We start from the raw sequence: 23,033 nt of genomic DNA, 5'->3' as shown, positions 1-23,033 counted from the left end.
GAGGAGAGGTCTCGGGAAGGAGAGGCAAGATCCTGAGTCCTGTGATCACTCCTCCCTTTCTCACCTCTTTCCTCACCTTTCAGAAACCTCTTGAAAATCCACTTCCTACTAATAGTCTTTCCTGCCCCTCTAGCAGTACCAGAAATGGCTCATCCATTCCACAACACAGTAAGCCAGGGACAGCTGCAACCACTAAATCTACCTTAGGACTCATCAGCTGCTATAGTTTGTTCTTTGCACAAGGGGTGGCCCAGCTAGGAATCTTCGCCCAGGCATCTGTTTATCTGTATGTCCATCCATATTTCTGTCTCCTCCAGCTGAATGCGGTGGCATATGACAGTAATCCCAGCAGCTCGGGAGGCTGAGGCAAGAGGATCCCAAGTTCGAAGCCAGCCTCAGCAACTTAGTGAGGTGCTAAGCAACTCAGTGAGACTCTGTCTCTAAATAAAATACAAAATAGGGCTGGAGATGTGGCTGCTCAGTGGTCAGGTGCCCCTGAGTTCAATCCCCAGTACCCCTCCAAAAAAAAAAAAAAAGATTGTTCTCCTCCAACCGGAAAAAGAACCAGGCACATCAGAGCCACGGGTGTGGCTTTGGGGTTATCTGGAGCACTGATTCTCCTGGTTCCCCAGCTGGGAAGCAACAACTCAGAGGACTTGCCCAAAGACCCCTAGCTAATCAGAGGAAGGGCTACTAATTGAGCTCTCCTCATCTAATTCTGTATTCTCAGCCCTTAACCCTTCATTTCAGGGTAACCCCTGTGCTGCTTGGGTTGGAGTCACAGAGAGGGCTGAACAACCCCAGTTCAATGAAGGCTCTCTGGAACCTAGGTCAGCTTAAGTCACCCCTGCTGCTTCTGGTCATCTCCTCAGCACTGAGGCCTCCACAGCACATAGCGTCCCTGCTCCCCCTCTTCCATGTGGTGCGGAATGTGTCATTTCTGTGGTCTGTGTCCCATCCCTCTCTCCTAAAATAAATGACTGACTGACAGATCCACTGGCTGGCTGATTGCCTAACTGGTCACGGCTGGTTGACAGACAGATGGACTGTTTGGTTGTCTGATTGACTGACACTGTCCTGCCGGCTAATAGAGACCGACAGTTGATGGACAGGCTGACTGACAGACAGATGAGCTGATAGACTGACTGACTCTGGAAAGACCCCAGAGGGTCCAAGAACACCAGCACACCAAGGAGAGGGGCAACACACCCTGAGTCCCTCAGCAAGGCTTTTGTCAAGACACCTCCAGAAGCCTGTCACCAATGAGAACAGGAGGGAAGTATGGAGGGGTGGGGGCACAGAGGGGCTAATAGAAACCAGATGTGCTGCGGGCTGCCTCAGTAGGGGCACTTCAGGTGGGGACCAGACCTGGCTCCTGGCACCAGGACATTTCTGGTGGGCACCTTGCAGAAAAGCAAGAAGGAGCCAAGAGGGCTGGACCCACAGAGAACCTTCCCCTGAGCGTGCTGAGCCTCACCAGGCTTGCAGGAAGAGGAATCTCATCCTTCTCCCTGCCATATCCTCCATCCAGTTGACATTTAAAAATAATAGACGCTGTCTGGCTTTTTACAAAAGAGCGGGGCCCTCGGTAGGCTCACAGGATTTCGAGCTGGTTCCTATTAAGTTCTTTGCAATTGAAAGGCACTCCATTTCTCAGGCAAGCCCACATCATTTTGCTGACAAGTGGAAGTGTGTTTGGGAGCTGCTTTCATGTTTCTCAGGGTTGGTCATTTCATCCCCTCGTGTCTGTCACTGCACTCCTGGGACATATTAGAGGCAGAGAGATGGGGTTCCTTCCATCCCTCCTTTCAGACCTTCTCTAAAGAGATCCAGTTGCCCACAGGGAAGAAAGCTCAGGCCCTATGGGGGAAGGCCTGGGGTGAGTCTTGGGAAGCCCTCTGCCCTCTGTGGTCTTGCAAAAGGGGCTGGCTGGGCCTGCAAGAAAGGCCCCTGGAATCTGGGAGTGTAAGGGAGGGAGGAAATCCTGTTTCCAGACTACTGGGTCCATGGTCAGTCTCACATAATTGTAGTCATAACAAACACATTTGAAGCTCACAGGCCTGTGCAAAACAATGTGATTAATAAGGGAAGACATAAAGCAAATTAGCACTCCAGACAAGCAAATTGTTTTCAGGGCCATGGAGCCAACCAGAGGCCAGGCCGCCCTGCTGGCCACCTCACACCCCACTCCATCTATGCCTGCCCTACCAACTTCTGGTCTTTCCCATTTATCTTCCCATGGCAAGGGCAAATCTCTGACCCACAGTCTAGGCAGAAAGAAGGGTAACAAGAAGGGACAATGCCATGAAAAGTTTGCAGTGAGGCACAGTGGAAAGGGCCTGCCTGGGAGTTAGGGGACATGAGTTCTAGTCCTGGCGCTGGTGTGGATCAGTTCTTTGGTAGGTTAACAGAACATACATTTTCACTCAACATGAAAAAGATCTTTGCAGAAGTGTGAGCTGCCCAACGGTGAAATAGTGAACTCCTACACTACAGGTGTGCTAACAGAGCTTGGGATGGCCATTGGGATGTCACTGAAAGAGTTCAGCAAAAAATAAGGAAATGGGGTGCCTCCTTCTCAAGCTGGTTCTCTGGCTCTGGAATCTTAGGCAAATTACTTGAATCATCCGAATCTTGAGTTTCTCATCTGAGGGAACAATAAAAGGAAAAGCCCCCAAAGGATGCTATATGCAAGTGCTATGAGAAGGACTAGAGAAGCCAGGCATGGTGCCACATGCCTGTAATTCCAGTGACTTCAGAAGCCAAGGCAGGAAGATCACAAGTTAGGGGACAGCCTCAGCCACTTAGCCAGACCCAGTGTCAAAAAAAAAAAAAAGTCAGACTCAGAGTGTGGCTCAGAAGGACTACAAATCCATAAGGGATGATCCTGGGAGTCATCATGTCCCAACCCCATGATATTGGTGGTTCTGTACTACAGGGGGAACAGGAAGCCTCCCAGTCCAAACCCTTCCATATCCCCCAACTTTCCCCAGCCCCTAAGCCCAGCTTAGGCTGCACCTTATCTCTTCATCTTCAGCGATTGACTTCCCCTGACCTTACCTCTGAGCAGCCACAGATGGTGGCATTTGCAGAATTCACAATTCAGTTACCTGCTGTTTCTCTAATGTCATCCTGAACTGTTCCTAAATGTTTTCATGATTGCTTACCTCCCTCCTCGTCCAGACTGTATTTAATTCTTCAGTACACACTTTGTTCCAAAAAGTATTCAAAGTAGAAACCAGACTGTGAGCTCCATGGGGGCCAGGACTGGATCTTTCGCATCTTGAGCAGAGCAGGCATCCTATCAGCCAGGGTAGTAGACTGCACACACCAGAAACCAGGCCAGCTTCCCTACTTCCTCCTATTAGAAGGGCATAGTTCACAGACTCATGTAGAGGTTTGAGATGCTTGAACAGGGGTGATGAGGTCCAGCCAAGATCCTACACTAGCAGCAGACTGTTACATGTTGTCATTAACACTACCTCCTCTGGACACTTGCCCTTGTGCCAGCAGACTCTCCGCTATGCTGTAGCTATCACATGTAATCTCTTGCCATAGGGTGGGGCCAACCAACTGGCTGTGTTTAGGTCACAGGAATGTGTCTAGCTATGTGTCTACATCCTTTTGGATGTTGTGCTACTCCTACATACCCTCAAACAGGCCAGGCACTCCATTCTAGTCATTCATTACTGCCTCCTCCTGCCCAGTGCTACAGTAGTTTTGGGCTGGGTTTGATTTAGGTGTTGGCAGAGGTTTTCAGAGTCACCTCAGGCTTCAGTCTATACTGCCATTGTATCCTGTATGGCTGTGGTCAACTCCTCTAATTTTGCTTCACAACAAAGCTGGGTTCCTATCTCAGAGAAGTCCTCTATGAACCTGTCAATGGGACATTGAAATGAAGAATCCCTGTTCAGCCTCGGTCTGTACCCACCCACCCTCCTCTGGACTTCCCACTCTCCCAGACCTCCCTTCAATTCTTCAAGCTAAATACTTCATTGTTTATCCGTCTGTTTCCAACTTCACTTCATCCTTTGGCCTTGATGTATTTTTCTATTTTCCAACCTGGGGCATCTTGACAAGGAATTCTGACTCTATTCCAGCAATATTGTTCTAGGCTGCCTCAAGGAACTCCCACCACACTCTCACCAGACCTAGGGAGCCCCCTACTCAATTGCAAGGCTCCATTCTCTATATGAATCAGCTTTCCTTGGCCACACTCCACTTGGCTACCAGAGCAACAACTACTGAAGCCCGGTGACCTGTTAGGAAGGATGGATGGTGGGGCGAGGGCTGTTGATTGGTGGCTCAACAGTGACTGCTCAATTGGGGTCTGATTTCCTGGAATGATTATCATAGTTTGTTTCAACTTGTACCTTTATCTGTAGCCCCATTTGCCTTGGAGAATAATGTTTGAGCTTGTTGAGAATCTATTCCACAGGGAAATTCTGGAGAAGTTCTGTAGGTGTGAGTCCTGTGCTGCCCAGCACTGGGTTGGACTCTAGCCTGGGGTTCTTCCTGATTGGCTGGGGTTTTATCCTTATTCAAAGTAGCTCATGAGTTCCTAACTCCACTGCCTCAGTATAGCTGCCAGACAATCCATATGCCTCCCAACAGCTAGCTCTGCGTCAACACCCAGGACTTGAGTTCTTGTTTAAAACATAAGCTCACTTGCCCCAGCCTACCTTAACCACTCATAGAAGCCTCAACTTCGGTCTCATAACACCAGGTAATTGTATCCCAGGGACAATTCCAGAAATCAATTCTGATTTCTTGGTAGCATTTAGGAAACTCAAAAACTCTCAAAGAAAAATAAAAGTATTATTGTGATGAGTTAGCCTCTAGAACTTTAATTTCCCAGTCACCTTTGGTTTCAAAATTATTTTAAAAGTGACGGGCTTGTGGCAGAGCCAGCCAGCTGTTCAACAAAGATTTTTACTTTCCTTCCATAGTATATAATTTTTGCTGAGAACCAACAGCCCAGCCATGGTATCCATTTCCCAGTGTTCTTGCATAAGTTAGGCCACATGGCTGGCTTTATTGGCAACAATAAGCAGAAATGATAGGCATCACTTACAGGCTGAGATAATTAAGTATTTGTGTGCCTTCCTCACATTCTCTTCCACTTTTCTTGCAGCCTTGAGGCCATTGTTGAAGATGGCAGCATTATCAGATGAATAAAGCTGAGTGTCTGGATGACAACAGGGAACAGAGCACCCATACCCTGAAGACCACATTGGACTAATGTGAGACAAGGTCTCGCAAAGTTTGTGAGGCTGGCCTCAAACTCGAGATCCTCCTGACTCAGTCTCCTGAGTAGCTGTGGTTACAGGCATGTACCACCATGCCACACTGATGTTAAACTTTTATTATGTTAAGCTTTTGAGATTGTGGAGTTGGTGTTACAACAGTTAACTCACCCTGACAAATACCTTGATCCAAACATGCAGCCCAGTGTTGTCTCCCATACCCTGAGGCTACTGCTAAGAGGCTACTGCTAAGAGGCTACTGCTTTGACCCATGCCGGATTCTTTGCAGAGCTCTTAAGCTTGCCTCTCCATAGCTTACATAAGTAGATATTCAATAACATCACAAAACCAGATTTTTGGATTTTATCTCTGACAGGTGGCCAAGAACTTGACACATGCTTCCCCAGTACTTTCTCCACTCCAAATGACTTATACTAGTCCTGCATCATCATTGAGGAATGTTTTAAGACCCTCAGTGGATGTCTGAATGTTTAGACAATACCAAGCCCTATGTATGCTAAGTTTTTCCTATAGATACATACTGATGATAAAGTTTAATTTATAAATTGGGCACAGTAAGAGACTAGCAACATTAACAATAAAATTGAACAAATATAACTATATACAGCATTACTATTCTTGCATTTTAGGGCTATTATTCCATAAAATAAGGGTTACTTGAACACAAGAGCTGTGATACAACACATCTGATAACCAAGATGGCTACAAACTAACAAGGGGGTAGTATTCACTGTGTCTGTACACTGGATAAAAAGGATGATTCATGTTCCAAGTGGAATGGAGTAAGATGGCTTAAGATTTCATCACATAGTCAAAACATCATGCAATTTAAAACTTGTCAATTGTGTACTTCTAGAACTTTCCATTTAATATTTTCAGATTATGGTGGACAGCAGGCAACTAAAACTGGAGGAAAAATCATGGATAACTATACCCCTAAGTCAATTACCAAACATGGACAAACAATTTTGGGCCTTCAACTAGTGTCCCACATCATGAACAGTACCCTATAAGCTCTCTAAAATGCCTCCTTGTGTTGTCTCTAAAACATTTTTTAAAGTGCATATGATTTTTTTCCATAGTTTTTATCAATGTATTGTACATAGTGATGGGATTTTTTTGTTACATATTTGTATGTGCACACAATATAACAATATAATTTGGCCAATAAAAGTACATATTCTTTATCACATTTGAGCTACTCCTCAAATTACTTTCTCAGGAAGTGGTTTACTGCCACTTCCTGAGTCACTTTACAGCAGACTCATCACCAAACAGCCCACAAGACCTCTGAAGTTTGGGTACCCGGTAGCCTACAACACAGGCTGTGTCTCTTGTTTTGTCACCTGTCTCAGATCCCTATGCCTCACAGGCTCTAATGTTTATTTGGCTCTTCCACTCAATCCTACCATATCCCTTATGGTATATGCAAGACATCTCTCCAGGAAAAAAAAAACTAAAAAACTGATGCCTTCTAAAAATTGTATGTCCATGTCTAAATTCCTGAGGAAAATCTTAGGCTTGAACCAGCCTAGAACAGTCTCAGTGCAAATAGTTCCAGTTCTCCAGTAAAGCATCCATTCCCAAACATGACCATCCCCGGGGACTTTAGTGCCGAGATGAGACCACTGCTGTCTCCAGCACAATCTTCTCCTGATGGAAGGTAGCCTCAGCATTACTGCCTGCACTCATCCACTTTGTCTCCAGCTTCAAAATCATTCTACTAACAATTTAGGGGTCACAGAGACCCACCTTCACTCAGTTCTTCAATATGCTTTGCTTTGGATGCAGCTAGACTCTTGTGTCATACTTTAACAAACCTAGATGGGGCCCCATCTCCTGACACCCCTGATGTAACTCCCTTATTATACCCTTTAACATCAGAAGAGTTGGCTAGTACAGTCCTTTTCTGGGGGAAAAAAGTCCTACTATTACCTGATCAATCACACACTGAGAGCCCAGAACAATGTGAAGAATAGGTCTTTACTCCCAGCTCCTCTTGCCTATTTCGATCTGGAGAGTGGACACTCCCTCTCTGTCCCTCACCCCCTCCTACCACACCTCCCTTGGATTAACTTCTCTATCCAAATCAATGGCCCAGGCAGGCCTTTGTTCTCCCTTTTCAGGGCCACCCACAGAGTTGCCCTGTCTTGGTGTCTCCATGATCCTCTTCTCTGACACTCCCTCTCTCCTCTTATCCATACCAGGCTCCTTGTCCTTTTAAATTCCCCTTCCCCTCAAGATCCATCATTTTTTTCCTTCTCATCCTGAAGCTTGGGCTATCCATCTACTTTCCCTGCCCCTGGATGGAGCTAGAAAGAGCTTTGGACCCTTGCAGGTGTAAAGGGAGTTGGAACTCGCTGATCCAGCTTCAGGATCAAGCACTTACAAGACAATTAAGCCTTTCATACTGAAAGAGTGACCGCCTCTTAGTGTGCCCGCATGTGTATTGCTCCTAAATAATCTCCTATTGATTTGCTTCCCTTTAAGTTGCATCACAAAAGTTCCCCTTCTTTTATCCCAGCATGGTGTGTTCTGGGCCCCAGGAAGGGTTTAGGGGCAAAAAACCCTTTTAGCTACATTGGGTAGCCCTAGTCATGGGATATTACTATGGATTTCTTCTCAACTTCTCCAGACTTCAGTTCTACCCCATCGCCATCATTTATTCCATTAATTTATTAATCAATCAATGTATATAAAAACCTCACTGTTCCAGGCCCTAAGCAAGGTGCTGGGGGTACAGAGACAAATAAGAGTTACATCTTACTCTCTGCTTGCTCCCAGACCTCTCTGACATACCTGCAATGGAAACAGATGAGTACAATACGCTGCTCTCAGTGCTATGACAAAAGAAAGCCACAAGGAATGAGGTAACAAGCTTAGTGCATAGTTAGAGAGGACTTTCCAGCAGACAGGGTAACTGAGCTGAGCCTTGCAGGGGCTGAGAGGCAATCCAGGTCGCTGTGATTTGGTTGTGAGATTGTCCCCCAAAAGCTCATATATGAGACAATGCAAGAAAGTTTGGAGGAGAAGTGATTGGGTTATAGCCTTAACCCAATCAGCGAATTAATCCTTAATGGGATTAACTGAGTGGTAACTGGAGGCAGGTGGGGTGTGGCTATGAGGTAAATGTTTATCTGGCCAGTGGAGACTCTAGCTGCTTCCTGACCATCCTGTGAGCTGCTTCCCTCTGCCACACTCTTCTGCCATGAGGTTCTTCTGCCTCACCTCCAGCCCTGAGGAATGGAGCCAGACTTCCACGGACTAAGACCTCCGAAACTGTGAGTCCTCAAATAAACTTTTCCTCCTCTACAATTGTTCTGGTCAGGTCTTTTAGTCACAGTAGTGAAAAAGCTGACTAAAACACAGGCAGAGGCAATCCTGAAGTAAAGGCCTGCGACAAAACTAAGGAAGCTGGTATCTCACCTGGCTCCTATAGCCCAAGGGTGGTAGTCAAATATTTAACAGCTGAACGGGCACACTCTCCCACCAGCCAGAATGAGGTGATGGCCAATCAGAACAGAGGCTGCCTGTAACCTACTTGTATGGACCAATGACTGGTAAGGGGTGGGGTCTCACCAAAATTCTTACCTTCCTCCTGATTTGCCTAACCCTGTAGTTGGGAGAGAAGACCTGGTAATAACTGAGGTTAAATGTCCCAAGAATCTAGTGGAGGATGAGAATAAAAGTCAGATTCAGGTTGATTTAGAGAAAAGAAGAAAATTCTATTTTTTTATCAATATAACAGGGTAAGTCAGTGCCTAAAAAGTGATATACTGGGCCTGGAGTCCACAGGTGCTCCCCTGAGGGTATGAGAAGGGGCCAGCATGAGAAGGTAAAGTTTCTATAGGTTTGCTCTGGTGACACTAGCTTGAGGTGAGCTAATAACTGTGGATACCCCAGCCCCTCACTCCTCTTGACCCCTTTTTGGTAGTAGGTCATTCAATTAAATAATCCGAGTGCCCTCTGGTGGACTGAAGTGGCCACAGGCTTGAGGAAAATTATATTTAATGGGTTGACATGCCTATGACTAGGCGATGCTCTGAACTAGAGGATTGACATATTGCATCTCCCTAAATTCTGGTTCATTGCAGCTAGCTTCACAGTGGAGCCAGAAGGGATGGGCCAGTGGCAGGGACAGAAGAGTGTCATGATGGAAAATGTGAGCTATGGAATGGGCTGCTATGTGCCAATAAACTGTGGTGAAGTAGTTGGTCAGTGGTCCTCCTTGTGGGAGGTAAAATCCCTGAGGTGGCCTCCAGTGTCCTGTTATACTTTCTGGCTGGCTTCACATTTGTGCTTGGTAAGCAGTACAAAGGGGTGTTTGTACTTTTTTGAAGCTCCTTCCCAAATGGGGCCACCACATAGGTACCTGCTCAGAAATACAGATGCTAGAGAAGTGGCTGGGAACACAGGCTTGGCAGGCAGACAGTCAGAATTCAAAGGCCAGCTCTACCACTTCCTTAGCTGTGCTAACTTAAGCGAGATACTTAACTTCTCTGTGTCTCAGATTCCTTGTGCAAATTGGGAACATTTTCCTTCCAGGGAATTCTGAGGATTAAAATAGATCATAGGTCTAAAAGGTTAGAGTAGTGGCTGGTATATGGTGAGCACTCCGGAATTAATAGCTGTTCTAGTTGAAAGGGGCCTGAAGCCAAGGGCGGACCTTGCATTAGGGAAGGTAATAGTCATTTTTTTGCAGAGATAATCTGTGGCAAGCATGTGGCTTGAGGGGAAGGATCAGGATTCTTAGTCTGGCTTCTGTCTATACAGGAACTTGGGGCTTGGGACATCTGCAGTGGAACTTTTTGTGGTCCAGGCATAGCCTTTTCTCTTTTCCTTGGAGTTGTGTCTCTAGTATAAGCATCTGACATCTTGACAAGCTAGGGTAAATAAACCTCAGGGATCCACTAGGCTGGTGTGGTGACATAGGTGGTGGAGGGGTCTCCAGTCTTGCCAGGGGCCAAATGGTGGTGTTGGGATGATGCCTAAGACTCTTCAGCCTTTAGTCCCTTTGAGGATTGTGGGGGGCTGATCCTGGAACTCTGCCAGCACCCACTGAGCCTAGGAGCTCTGGTCCTGAGGGAGGCTTGTAGTTCTTGAGGCAGGAAGCTTCTGGAGAGCTCAGAGTCCCCAGGCTGACAAATGTCAGCTCAGCAGTTCTAGGCCCCTCATGGTTAGAATCCAATAACTGGATCCCTGGGAATAAAGTCCTGCTTTGGGGAAGTCTGCAACTACTCTTAGGATGTGGTGGCTGCTGTATGAGGCCATGAACATCCAAAGACCTTGCAAGGTGCCCTTCTCCATCCTGAACTCTTCCTTCCACGGAGTAATGGGAACAGTATCCCTAGTGACAACAGTGCATTTATCAAATCCCTCCTGGAGTGCCAGAACAGCTTGTGAAGAATGGGAGCTCTGGCATCAGCGAGATCTGGGCTCCAATCCAGAGGCTGCCAATTTCTTTTCACATCTTTATTGAGATATAATTCACACACCATACAATTCACCTGTTTGAAGCCTATGATTCAATGGTTTTTAATGTGTGCATGGACTTGTGCAACCATCACCACGATCACTTTCAGAACCTTTTCATCACCCCAGAAAGAAACCGAAATCCATTAGCAATCACTCACCATTTCCACCCCAAACCCTGCTAAAGAAAGCCAGAGCTGGACAGTAGTTAAAACAGTAAAAGCAGATTTTATTCAGGAACTATTGCAATAGGGTAGAAAGAGACCTCAGTATAGAACTTGGCTTAATTCCTAAAACAACAAAGACAAATGGGGTTTATAGCTAAGGAGCAGGTTTGGGGGCAGGGGGTCAGTAGATGGAAAATTACTAGAAGGAAATGTCAAGGGTAGGGGGTATGCTTGCTAAACCAACCTAACAGGATATTTGCCAAAGGCAGGCCAGGGTGATCCTATATCACTTGGAGGCTGGTGGGGGATGAGGATTGTGATCTAAAAAATGGACATAAAAATATCTATTTTTTCTTATAATCATTCTACTGAATTTTTAAAATATTTGTAATTGTAGATGGACACAATACCTTTATTTATTTATTTTTATGTGATGCTGAGGACCGAACCCAGTGTCTCATATATGCTAGGCAAGTGCTCTACTGCTGAGCCCCAGCCCCAGCCCTGTGATCAGATTTTGATGACAGTTGGATAGTGAGCATGAGGGATTTTTGATGACTATGAGCTGACTTCTTAGTATTCTTGTTAAAAGTAAATTATGTGGGCCTAAGGACAGGCCCAAAGACAAGGGCTTAGAGAATCCTGACTACACTTCCTTCAGTCAAGGAAATAATTTTTGTTACTTCCTTAGCCTCTGGCAGCCACCAATCTGGTTGTGTCTGTATGGATTTGCCTCTTCTAGAAATTTCATATATATGGAATCACACAATATGTGTCCTTTTGTGTCTGGTTTCTTTCACTTAACATAATGTTTTCATGGTTCACCCGTGTTGTAGCATTTTTATTGTAAAATAAAAATAAAATTAAAACAGAATATTCATAGTATTCCATTATATGAATTTTCTGTTTTATGTATCCATTAATTGGTTATTGGACATTTTGAAGTTTTTACTCTTTGCTATTATAAATAATGCTATTATGAATACTCATGTATAAGTTTTTGTGAACACACATTGTCAATGTATATATTTAGGAATGGAATTGCTGGTTTACATGGTAACCCTGTGCTAAATGGTTTGAGGAATCATCAGACCATTCCCCACAAAAGCTGCACATTTGAAGGAATTATTGTGGATTGAACTGAGGGGCACTTGGCCACTGAGCCACATCCCCAGCTCTTTTTTGTATTTTATTTAGAGACAGGGTCTCATTGAGTTGCTTAGGGCCTCAGTTGTGCTGATGCTGGCTTTGAACTTGTGATCCTCCTGCCTCAGCCTCCTGAGCTTCTGGGAATACAGGCGTGCACCACCACACCCAGCAATGGCTGCACATTTTACATTCCTAAAAGTAATGTATGAGGATTTGAATTTATACAATCCTTGCCAACACCTGTAATCATCTGTATTTTTATTATAATCATTTTACTGAATATGAGGTTGTAGCTCACTGTGGTTTTGATTCACATTTCCATGATGGGTAACAATGCTTAGCACATTTCCATTCACCATCTATGAATCTTCTTTGGAGAAATATCTATTCAAATTATTTGCCAAATTTATACTGGGTTGGCTATTTACTCATTTATTTATTTATGAATGGGGATTGAACCCAGGGGTGCTTTACCACTGAGCCAAATCCCCAGGTTTTTTACTTTTTATTTGAAACAGAGTTTTGCTAAGTTGCCCAGGCTGGTCTCCACCTTTTTTTTTAACATTTATTTTTTAGAAGTAGTTGGACACAATGCCCTTATTTTATTTATTCATTTTTATGTGATGCTGAGGATCGAATCCAGGGGCCTCACACGTGCTAGCCGAGCGTTATACTGCTGAGCCACAATCCTAGCCCCTGGCCTCCAACTTTTGATCCTCCTCAAACTTGTGATCCTCCTGTCTCAACATTCCAAGTAGCTAGGAGTACAGGTATGCACCATAACACCCAGTGGCATTTTCTATATACAAGGACGTTCCATCTGTAAATAGAGATATTTTTCTCTTTGTCAATGTGGGTAACTTTTATTTGATTTGCATTCCTAATTTCCCTGGCTTGAGCATCCAGTACAATATTGAATAGAAGTGTAGAGAGTGGGCATCTTTGTGTTGTTTCTAATCTTAAAAGAAGAGTCTTTAATCTTTCACCGTTAAGTGTGATGTGAGTTGTGTTATTTTTTTTCTTTTTTAAATTGATTCTTTTTAGTTATGTAAAACATTAGGAAACGTTTTGACACAATAAAAAAAGCATGGAATATAATTTGCTCTAATTTAGTCCCCAGCACTCCTCCCTTCCCTTCCCCTACTCCTTTCCCTCTACTCTATTGAGCTTTCTACAATTTATTCATAGTTTTTTTAAAAAATTAGTGTGTTGTTTTGTTTTTTGGGGATTGAACTCAGGCACATCCCCAGCTTGTTTTTGTATTTTATTTAGAGACAGGGTCTCACTGAGTTGTTTATGTCCTTGCTAAGTTGCTGAAGCTGGCTTTGAACTTGTGATCCTCCTGCCTCAGCCTCCCAAGCTGTTGGGATTTCAGATGTGTGCCACCGCATCCCTGCTGTATATATACTTGATGTTGGAATTCACTGCTATATTCATGTGTGTACATACAAAATTTAGGTCAGATTTGTTCCACTGTTCTTACCTTTTCCTATGCCTCCTTCCTGCCCCTCAATCCCCTTCATTCCTCTACTGACCTTTCCTCTATTTTGATGAGATTCCTACTCACCCTTTTTCCTTTTACTCTCTTTTTGCCCCTCCCCTATTATTTTGGATTAGTTTTGCATATCAGAGAGAACATTTGACCTTTGTTTTTTGGGGGATTGGCTTATTTCACTTAGCATGATAGTCTCCAGATCTAACCATTTAATGGCAAATGCCATAAAGTCATTCTTCTTTCAGGCTGAGTAATATTCCACTGGGTATATATACCACATTTTCTTTTTTTTTAACATTTATTTTTCAGTTTTAGTTGGAAACAATACCTTTATTTTGTTTATTTTTATGTGCTGCTGAGGATCAAACCCAGGGCCTTGCATATGCTAGGCAAGCGCTCTACCGCTGAGGCACAACCCCAGCCCAATATATACCACATTTTCTTTATGTATTCATCTGTTGTAGGGTATCTACATCAGCCCCATAGCTTAGCTATTGTGTATTGTGCTGCTATAAACATTGATGTGGCTGCATCACTATATTTTGCCAATTTTAAATCTTTTGGATTTCTATGAAGTGGGATAGCTGGGTCATATGGTGTTTCCATTCCTAGTTTTTTGAGGAATTTCCATACTGCTTCTAGAGTGGCCTCACTAATTTGTAGTCCCAACAACAAAGTATCTGGGTACCTTTTTCCATTTGTGGAGTTTTCACAGTTATCATTTATCAGATTGAGGAAGCTCCCTTCTAAGTTTGTTTAGGGTATTTTTTAAATCATGAAAGGATATTGAATTGCTATCAGTTTCTATAATCTCTATTAAGATAATCATGTGTGATTTCCCCTTAATTCTGTGAATATGGTATATTACATTGATTGGTTTTCATATGTTGAACCAACCCTGGCATAAGTCCCACTTGGTCATTGTGAATAATCCTTTTTAAATGCTTAGCAGAGGATTAAATTTGCTAGTATTTTGTTCATATCTTTTGCAACCATATTCATAAGAGCTATTGATCTGTAGTTTTCTTTTGCTGTAATGCTCTTGTCTGGTTTTGTTATTAAAATAATACTCTCTTCAAATAAAGTGTTAAGAAGTATCCCCTACTCGTCATTTTTCCCCTTGGGCACTAGGGATTGAATTTAGGTACAATCTACAAATTGAGGTACATCCCCAGCCCTTTTTATTTTTACTTTTTAAAATTTTGAGGCAGCATCTCCCTAAGTTACTGAAGCTGACCTCAAACTTATGGTCCTCCTGCCTCAGCCTTCCAAGCAGCTGGGATGACAAGCATGTTCCATCAACAAAGTATCTGGGTACCTTTTTCCATTTGTGGGGTTTTCACAGTTATCATTTATCAGACTGAGGAAGCACCCTTCTAAGTTTGTTTAGGTACCCACCTTGTTCCCTAGTCTTCTATTTTTGGGAAGACTTTTCAAAGGATTGGTTATTTCTTCTTAAAATATTTGGTAGAATTCACCAATGAAGGCATCTGGGCCTAGGTTTTTCTTTGTGGGTAGTTTTTAAAGTTACTAATTAATTATTTTAATTTGTTACAGGTCTGTTTAGATTATCAACTTCTTATTTAAACCATTTCATAGTACATATTTGTCTTAGTCCATTTTGTGCCGTAGCAAAATTGGAGACTGGGTAACTTACAATGAACAAAAATTTACTTCTCACAGTTCTGCAGTATAGGAAGTCCAAGATCAAGGCAGCAGCATCTGGTGAGGGCCCTCTTGCTGTGTTCTCACATGGCAAATCAGAAAGGCAAAGGGGATGAACACTGCATGCTCACATGGCAGAAGAGAGCAAACCCACTACTGAAGCCCTTCATAAAGTGGCATTAATCCATTCGTGACCTAAACACCTATCATTAGACCCCACCTCCCAGCACTGTTGCTTTGGGGATTCAGTTTCCAAATGGATTTGGGGATCCATTTCCACATGGATTTGGGGATCACATTCAGAGCATCACATTCTCCCCATGCCCTCCTCCATTCATGTTCCTCTCACACACAAAAATGCATTCCTTATAGCCCAATACCCCTCCCCAAGTCTTAAATCTTTTTAACACTAACTCAGAAGCCCCAAACCCAGAGTCTCATCTAAATCAGATAGGGGAGAGACTCAAGGCAGGTTTTTATCTTGAGGAAAATTCCATCCAGCTATGAGCCTGTGAAATTGAACAAGCTGTGTATTTCCAAAATACAATGATGAGAAAGGTGCAGGACAAACTTTTCTATTCCAAAAGATAAAAATTGGAGGGAAAAAAAGGAAAGAATAATAGATTTCAACTTAGTCCAAAATCCAACAGGGTAAACAACATTAAATATATTTTGTGGCACTGGTGATGGAACCTAGGGCCTTGAGCACACTAAGCAAGTGCTCTGCCATTGAACTACATCCACAGCCCTCAGAGAAGCCTTTATTATTCATATTTCTACTAGCATTATGGTCACAATCACTTAGGGAATCACAAAGAAAATTGAAGCTTTTCATTTGACAAAACACAGTACACATTCATGTTTAAAACACTTGGAAAAACTTGGAATAGAAGGAACATACCTCAACATTATAAAATCTACCTACAACCAACCCAAGGCCAACATCATTCTAAATAAAGAAAAATCATTCCCTGAAAGCATTCTCTCTAAAAACAGGAACAAGACAGGGATGCCTTCTTTCACCACTTTTATTCAATATAGTCCTTTAAACCTAGCTAGAGCAATTAAGTAAAAGAAAGAAATTAAAGGGATACAAATAGGAAAACAAGAGCTCAAATTGTAACTATTTGCAAATTACTTGATCCTATATTTAGAAGACCCAAAAAACTCCACCAGANTATATACACAATGGAATATTAATCAGCCTTGAAGAAGAATAAAATTATGGCATTTTTCAGTTAATGGATGGAGCTGGAGAATATCATGCTCAGTGAAATAAGCCAATCCAAGGAACCGAGTGCCAAATGTTTTCTCTGATATGTGGATGCTAAATCACAGTAAAGGGGAGTTAGGAAAGAATAGAATTACTTTGTATTAGACAGAAAGGAGTGAAGGGAGAGGAGGGGGTATGGGAGTAGGAAGGATAGCAGAATAAATCGGATATTTCTACCCTATGTGCATATGTGATTAGATGACTTGTGTAATTCTACATCAGGTACTACTAGAAGAATGGGAAGTTATACTCCATTTATGGATGATGTGTCAAAATGCATTCTACTGTCATGTGTAACTAATGAGATTAAATTTATTTAAAAAAAAAAAAACTCCACCAGAAAGCTTCTATAACTCATAAATGAATTCAGAAAAGTGGCAGGATATAAAATTAACACCACAAATCAATTGCATTCCTGGATATCAGTTATGAATCAACTGAAAAAGAAATTAGGAAAACTATCCCATTCATATCACATCAAAAATAATAAAATGCATGGGAAACAATCTAACAAAAGAGATGAAGGAGCTCTATAATGAAAATTACAGAACACTAAAGAAAGGAATTGAAGAAGACCTTAGAGGATGGAAAGATCTCCGATATTCTTAGATGCAGAATTAATGTAATCAAAATGGTCATACTACCAAAAGCACTATATGGATCTAATTCAATTCCCTTAAAATTCCAATGATGTTCTTCATAGAAATAGAAAAAGTAGTCATGAAATTCATTTGGAGAAATACAAGGCCCAGAATAGCCAAAGCAATCCTTAGTGGGAAAAGTGAAGCAGGAGGCATCACATTACCAGACCTTAAATTATACCACAGAGCTATAGTAACAAATACAGCATGTTATTGACACCAAAAACGAGCATGAAGACAAATGGAATATAAGAGAAGACACAGAGACAAACCCACATAAATGTGTTTATGTCATACTAGACAAAGGCACCAGAAACATATTTTGGATCAATAAATGGGTAAAGGATCTGAACAGACACTTCACAGAATAAGAAATACAAATGGTCAACAAATATATGAAAAAAAATGTTCAATGCCTCTAGCAATTAGAGAAATGCTAATTAAAAATACACTGAGATTCCATCTCACTCTAGTCAGAATGGCAATTATCAAGAATATAAGTAACAATAAGTGTTGGCGAGGATATGGGGGAAAAGTACACTTACACATTTCTAGTGGGACTGCAAATTGGTGCAATCACTCTGGAAAGCAGTATGAAGATTTCTCAGAAAACTTTGAATGGAACTACCATTTGACCCAGTTTTCCCACTCTCAGTTTTATACCCACAGGACTTAAAATCAGCATACTACAGTGACACAACCACATCAATATTTATACCAGCTCACACAATAGCCAAGCTTTGGAACCAACCTAGGTAACTTTCAATGGATGAATGGATTAAAAAATATGGTATATATACACAATGTAATATTACTCAGCCATAAAGAAGAAGGACATTATGACTTTTGCCAGTGAGCGGCTGGATCTAGAGACTCTCCTGCTAAGTGAAGTAAGCCAATTCCCCCCAAAATCAAAGGCTAAATGTTCTCTCTGATATATGAATGCTAACATGCAACAAGGGAGGAAAGAGAGGAATATAAGTTCAGTGGATTAGACAAAGGGGAATTAAGGGAAGGTAGAGAGGATGGGAATAGGAAAAACAATGGATTGAATCAGACCTAACTTTCCTATGTTCATATATGAATACACAACTAGTGAAACTCATCATCATGTACATCCACAAGACTGGGGTCCTAATTAGAATAAGATATACTCTATGCTTGTATAAATTATATTAAAATATACTTTATTGTCATGCATAATTAAAAGAACCAATAAAAATGTTAAAAATAAAATTTAGGCTTTCTCTAGATAGCTCTGCTCTTCTCCAGAGCCCTCACCCAATGTGTCCTTAACGCCCCATTCATGGAGATACAGGCTTTTCCCAGTGTCTACTTCTAAACTGTTCCACTCTATTCATTACTCAGTCCCAAAGCCACCTCCACGTTTTGAGGTATTTGTTGTAGCAGCCTCCCACTTCTCTCATACCAATTCCTGTCTGCATCCATTTGTGCTGTTATAACAGAGTACGTGAGACTGAGTAATTTATAAAGAACACAAATTGATTTCTCACAGTTCCAGAGGCTGGGAAGTGTAAGATCAAGGCACTCGCATCACCATGTGAGGGCCTTCTTGCTGCATCCCCATATGGTCAAAGGTGGAAGGAAGGGCAAAAAAATAATGAATGGTGCGTCCTCACAATGCAGAAGAGTGGAGGAGAATAAATCTATTTCAGCAAGCTCTTTTTTCCCACAATTTTTGGTATATTATAGTGGTACATGATGATGGATTTGTTGTTACATCATCACACAGCACACGATGTAACAATATCTTTTAGCCAATATCATTCCCCAGGATTTCTCCAGCCAGCCCCTTTTCTAGCAGCTGTGCTGTCTCGACCTACACACCTCTCAAACAGCCCCAGTGCCCAACATTGTTGCATTGGGGACTAGGTTTCCAAAAGTAAGATTCTGGGGTGACACATTGATGCCATAATAGTATCTTCCTAGGAATCTGTCCATTTCATCCAAGTTTTCTTATTCATTAGCACACAGTTGCCTGGATGATCCTTTCTGTTTCTTTCTACTCAATGTCAGTAGTGACGTCCCTTCTTTCATTCCTGATTTTAGTTATTTGAGTCCTCTTTACTTCTTGGTTAGTCTAACTAAAGGTTTGTAAGTTTTGTTGATCTACTCAAAGAATCAATTTTTCTTTTTTGCTTTTCTCTATAGTTTTTCTCTATTTTATTTATTTCCACTTTAAAATTAGATATTAAAATTAAAATTTTTCTTTTGTTCTCCTTTCTCTAGATTGAGTTTGTTCTTTTTTTCAGCCAAATACTGCCAATTTTCTTGCTACATCATTCTGGCTAAGTCCCTTCATCCCTTAGTGCTTTAGATTTGAATTCACATAATGCTGGGACCTAACTCACAGGATTGTCCTGAGGATGAAATAAGATAATGCAGATGAAGAACTTGATGCTGAGCCTGGCACAGAGTCAGTGTTTAACAAATGGTAGCTTCTGTTACTTTTTATGCCAGGTCCTGAACTTGGCACTTTGTCCACGTAACACTGCAATTATGTTCACGCTGTATTGCAAAAGTAGAATCAATTGCAAAATTAAAAAATATGGCCAATTCAAACATGTATGAAATCCAGACAATGTAAACCATTATCAACTGCTACTACATGACATTCCTTGAGACCATATATCTGCTTCAGATGAGTGCTTAGAAGGCCCTCATCTCTGGGTCCCTCTCCTTCCTTTCTTTGTTATTCCTTTGCCTCCACTTCCAGCACCCACACACCCCACCCCACGTCCCTTGTCCTATCCTTTACTTCCTCTTGTGATCAAGAATGGTGAGAACAATTGGTTATTTCTTGCCAAGACCTGTGAGGAATGGCTCCTGACTTTGGGAAGACAGGGGAACTTCTCATTCTCCAGATGAAGCACCTTTCAAATAAAAAAAAAAAAAAACTTCTCTATCGTGTCTATCCATTTCCTCCCCTAAAAAAACAATGTATTGTGATAAATCATTTCAGTACCTGAGATGAAGATGGGGGAGGGACAATTGGATGAGCTCTGATGTGAAAGGATCCTCTTTCTTCTCACCAGCAATAAGAATTGTCAGGAAAAAAGTATTCTAGTAGAAGCCCTTTGCAACCATGCAAAGAAAAGTATGGCCACCTCCCCTCAGTGAGTTGGGTGAGCTTGGGGGATGCCCAGGGTCTTTGCAGAATCTAATCACACAAGATAGATCTTCCCTGAGCATAGTTAGCTAACACTATTTTGGCTGGACATGTGTTTGTGGAAGGAAGCTTGCTGATTTCTCATGCCTTGGAGACAACTGCCCCTTCCTATGGAAGATTGAGGTAACTATGAGATTCCTGCTGAAAAGTTACACACACACACCCTATCTGTCCCCACATTCTCCTCTCTTCAGCTACTTTGAGAACAAACAGCTAATCTGTATTATTGCCTTGGGTTCAGGGTTTCCCCTATCCTGATGACTTCTTGATAGTTAAAAGTTGTTATAATGTATTATGCCAGTGGTTCTCAAAGTGAGGCCCCAGAACAGCAGCATCAACGTTCACCTAGGGACTTGCTGGAAATGCAAACTCTTGGCCTCACACCAGACCTACTTAATCAGAAATTCTGGAGTGGGACTTAACCATCTGTGTTTTAACAATTCTTCCAGGTGGTACTGATGCCTGCTTGAGGTTTGAAAGCCATTACTAAGAGCCCAGCTTCTGTTTCTCCTTCCAGCTGTATTTTGTAAAGTGGCAAGCATTCTAACCAGTTCATTAGCAGATAAAGAGCTGCTGTCCAGAAGTATAGCCGCTTACAAATAACCAGGACTTTCAGATGTTGTAGCAAAACCTTAATTTCCGAACACTCCATCAGATGCCTTACACAGGTGTCAACAGTATTTTTTTTCCCTTGCAGCTAGAGTGGTGTGTTGCCACAGCCTAGAAGTTGCTCATTAGCTTATCTACAAGTTGGCCCTTATCTATCCATCTGGTTTCTAGCCACTAATCTCAAATGGATGGCAATGGTCAGATGTGGCTCCCTTTCAAATAACAGGAAAGAAGTTGGCAGACAGCAGCAATTCCCCCCATAGCATTATGTGCATGGGTTAATGAGCCCACATACCCATTCTACCTACTTCTCTTATGGGAAGATGGTCCTAACTATGTTTATTAATTCTTAAAAAAAATCTCAATTTAGTGATTCTTTGAAAAATGATGGGAGTTGGTCTCATCTTTTGATTCCTTCCAATGGAAACAGTTCTAATACCAACCAACTCTCAAACTCTGTCTTGGGCACAATGTATCCAAGCAAAAAATACTTGCCAGCACACCGGTACCATCATGGATTCCCTCTGATTCTAAGTAAGGAGGCTTACTGGCCATGACAAGTGGCATGACACCAGTATGTTGCCCAGGTGATGAGTATTTTATTCTAGATGGTAAAAATTAATTCTATGGGTTTGGTGAATTGATTTATTTCCAAATAGGGCAATGATTTTACTGAATGCTTTCCTGAACTTCCTTGGTTAGTTTGGTCCAGAGAAACTAACTCTGCATCCATTCCTTCCCTGTTGTAATTTGGATCTAGAATGTCCTCCCAAGTCACATGTTGAAAAAAGTGGTTCCCATGTGCAAAGTTCAGAGGTGAGCCTTTTAGGGCTCTGACTTCATTAGTGGATCCATTGATGGCTGAATGCCATGCAGGGAGGTAGGACATAGTTCAAGGAAGTAGGTCACTGAGGGTGTGCCCTGGAAGGTTTGACCTCTTCTCTAGCCCCCTAATGTCTGCTATGAGCTGACAGCTTTCCTCCACCATGCCCTTCTGCCATGACATTCTGCCTCATCCTGGACCTAGAACAATGGAGTTCGCAAACTATGAACTGAACCCCTGAAACCATGAGCCAAAATAAACTTTTCCTTTTCTAAGTTGTTCTTGTTCAATATTTTAGTCACCGATGAAAAGCTGACAACACATTCCTCCAAGCATCCAGTGTCATGTTTTGCCCACACCACAGCATGGTTATATATTTCTGAAGTCATTCTACTTGCTTCTAGAGCTCATTCAAGGACACTGTGGCACCTTATACAATGCTTCATTCATCAGAGGCACTTTGTGCCTTTCCTGGAACCTAACACTTGTGCTGTGAGAGATAGCTCTCCTGGTCCTTAGAGCACCACTCTAATAGCCTGCAACTCCAATTTAGAACACTAAAGTGTATCCCTTTTCCATTAGTGAAGTGACACTGGCTTAAATTGACATAATTCAATTTTCATTCTCCTGAGCACAGGCTATAGGAGTAGTGTAGGCTTGGAGATTTAGCCTTTCCATTCAGAGAGGTAGACCCTTTTCCATCAGAGATAGCTTGTATCTCTTTGTTAGATGTGATGTCAGTGCCTGGCAGGTTGGCTTTATAGGAAAGAGCTCCTCCATCTCTCTATTTACCAAATTGATAATAAATACTGCTAAGGCAGTCACTGAGTTGCATTCAACTAAGGGCTGTTAATGACCTATTTTACAGGCTTGTTACTGAAACAGGGAAGGGTTAGGACTCATCCAGGATATTTTACTTCAGAGTGAAAACTCAAGATTTTTTTAATTACTTGAGTTGTGTAGTTAGTCCATCATACATATGTGATATCGCCATACATGAATACCACATGAACTGATTAAATCCAACCACTCATTTCCCACCCCATCCTTCCCAATCTCTAATAATCACTATTTTACTTTCAGGTCAACTTTTTTTTAAAAGCTTCTACACATGAGAGAAAATATGCAGTAGTTGTCTTTCTGTGTCTGATTTATTTCCTTTAACATAATGTCCTCCAATTTCATCCATGTTGCTGGAAAGGTCAGGTTTTCATTCTTCTTTATGGCTGAGTAAAACTCCATTGTGTGTGTGTGTGTGTGTGTGTGTGTGTATATATATATA

The sequence above is a fragment of the Marmota marmota genome, unplaced genomic scaffold (assembly GCF_001458135.2).
Source record: "Marmota marmota marmota unplaced genomic scaffold, marMar, whole genome shotgun sequence".
Classification (NCBI taxonomy): domain Eukaryota; kingdom Metazoa; phylum Chordata; class Mammalia; order Rodentia; family Sciuridae; genus Marmota; species Marmota marmota.
This window is presented reverse-complemented; position numbering follows the sequence as displayed.